The sequence below is a fragment of the Octopus bimaculoides genome, chromosome 15 (assembly GCF_001194135.2).
Source record: "Octopus bimaculoides isolate UCB-OBI-ISO-001 chromosome 15, ASM119413v2, whole genome shotgun sequence".
In the NCBI taxonomy this organism is placed as follows: Eukaryota; Metazoa; Mollusca; class Cephalopoda; order Octopoda; family Octopodidae; genus Octopus; species Octopus bimaculoides.
The window spans coordinates 40,525,171-40,527,943 of NC_068995.1; the positions used below are offsets into that span (position 1 = coordinate 40,525,171).

The 2,773-nt window shown below is 37.5% G+C and overlaps 1 long non-coding RNA gene across 1 annotated transcript in view; it reads right to left on the reverse strand.

The window, feature by feature from the left end:
* Positions 1–2,773, reverse strand: part of LOC128249545 (uncharacterized) — a 151,666-nt gene that overhangs the window by 33,223 nt on the left and 115,670 nt on the right. Inside the window, exon 2 of the long non-coding RNA XR_008265665.1 lies at positions 1,708–1,952. This is a non-coding gene — a long non-coding RNA (uncharacterized LOC128249545). The remainder of the gene's footprint in view (positions 1–1,707; positions 1,953–2,773) is intronic.

The window sequence follows — 2,773 nt, forward strand, 5'->3', positions numbered from 1 at the left end:
ATATATATTAAATATATACTTTTATAAAACAAATTTTACAAAATATATGCATTGATTTTGAGCTCTATCCTTTAAGAGACATGTATACATATATATATACATATATATATATATATATATATACATATATATATATATACATACATACATACATATACATGTGTGTGTATATGTATGTCTGTATGCTACGTCTGATTACATAAGATATAATTGATAAATGGAAGGTGCATTCTTGAAGTTTTGAGACTTATTCAGGAAAGACATCCATTAATTTCTAAGAAGTACAAAACACTAAGCTCCTTCAAAAGTAAGATCCTTTGATTTCAATGCACTTGTAGTACTCCTGCCACTTCGTGTAGGCCCCGTGGAAGTCCAAAGTAAATGTGACCAGGATCTTTGTTATAACATCTTTCATCTTCTCAATGTCTTCAAAACAACTTCCCCTGAGGCTCTCCTTAAGCTTGAGGAACAACCAAAAGTCACAGCAAGCTGGGTCTGGACTGTATGGAGTGCGGGGAATAGTTTGACGCCTGTCTCTGTCAAGTAGTCGGTTACCAGGATGGAATTGTGGACGGATTCCTTGTCTCGGTGCAAATTCCACCGACCCAACTGGAAGCGTTTTGTCCTTTTGCAATGAAATATTTTCCTAGACTCTCTCTCAAACCAACAAAAGATGCTCTTTGTTGATCGTCTTGCCAAAGGAACCAAATAGATGTAGATTATGCGGCGAGACTGCAGAATCGTTACATCACCGGTATAATTGCGTAGCTGCATTTCGTTCGATTTTATGTTCTGAGTTCACATTCCGCCGGTGTCGACTTTGCCTTTCATCCTTTCGGGGGTCGATAAAATAAGTACCAGTTGAGTACTGGGGTCGATGACTGACCTTTTCCCCAGAAATTGCTGGCCTTGTATCAAAATTTGAAATCAATATTATTATTATTATTATTATTATTATTATTATTATTATTATTATGGCAGAGAGCTGGTAGAATCGTTAGCACGACGGGCGAAATGCTTAGCGGTATTTCGACTTTGCCTTTCATCCTTTCGGGGTCGATAAATTAAGTACCAGATGCCTACTGGAGTCGATCTAATCGACTGGCCACCTCTGCCAAAATTTCAAGCCTTGTGCTTAAAATAGAAAGGATTATTATTATTACTATTAATCTTCTTCGACATTAATTGTTTATATATCGTTTCTATTTTGATTTACAATTTGCAGATATTTCCCCTCCAAATTGAATGTTTCTGTATTGTATCTCGTAGACAGTTCACATGAAAAAAGGTGAGAGTTTTCTTTTAGGTGTTTTTGCTTTTGTTTGAGAAAACAGACATTTTTGAAGATATCTTCTTGTTTCCTCTCGTTGCTTTTTATTTTATTTTATTTTATTTTATCTGTCTTTGCATTTGCTCAAATGCTTAAAGTGACTCCGAGACAGAAACAACGTCCCCTCAAAGAATAAATTGAAAATAAAGACAACTACATAGAAAATAAACATGTTACAAAAATAATGAACAATAATATTTTACACCAGGAAACACACACGCTTGAAGATACACACATACACACACGCATACAATTACACACACTCACACGTTGATAGAAAAAATAATGACATTTCAATGGACAATGGCACTATCGTGAACAATAGTAGCGATTTGCTTGGCAGTAGCAACAACAACAACAACAACATCAATACTCACGTTCATATTTTTCAAACGAAAATATTGTAAATGGCGTCAATAGCAATCGAATCGGTTTTTCTAACATTCCTAGTGGCAAGCAAGTTTTGTTCATGGAACAAGATCAGTGAGAGACATGGTGGCGATGTCTCCTTAAGGGGCGTATCTGTCAGAATGAGTGAGGATTTTTATCCAAGAACTGGTACAGAGAGACGTGACCTACTTCTACCTTTCAAACAGTGGACGGCCGTTGAATGCATTCCCGCCTAAAAAGAAAAAAAAAATGAATAAATTATAAAATTTAAAGGGACCCCTGTTTTGTGTGAGGATCGAAGTGGTCAGTACCGACTGCAAAAGATTTTATGAAACGACAAACTGAATCTGTTTGTCATGCACTTAGTCATAGACTCATATTTTGACAGAGTGGGTGGGTCAGTAATCTTCAAGCATCACAATGAGGTGCATGGGCTGTGATCATTGACTGCTGGTTCGTTGGCAATTTTGAAGCGCAATGTAGGTGAGTGCAGATGAAAAATGACATGTGGACGGAAGGTTAGTAGGGACCTCCTCTGAACCACAGAATCATTCTGGGGTGGTTTACTCTCTGTTGAAGCGATGATTATTTTGATAAATCAAGAACTTCTCTTGTCAGGAATTGAGTACAGGTTTTATTCGTTTATTCTTTTATTCTTTTACTTGTTTCAGTCATTTGACTGCGACCGTACTAGAGCACCTCTTTGAAGGATTGTTGTCGAATAAATCGACCCCAGGACTTATTTCTTAAGCCTAGTACTTATGCTATCGGTCTCTTTTGCCGAACTACTAGGTTATGGGGGCGTAAATGCATAAAAAATTGGTTGACAAGCGGCGATAGGGGTGAGGGACAAATACAGACACAAAGACACACGCACACACATTGTTATCTACACATATATATATATATACGACAGGCTTCTTTCTGTTTCCGTCAACAAAATCCACTCACAAGGCTTTGGTCGGCTCGAGGCTATAGTAAAACACACTTGCCCAAGGTGTCATGCAGAGAGACTGAACCTGGAACCATGGGTTGGGAAGCATGCTTTTTATC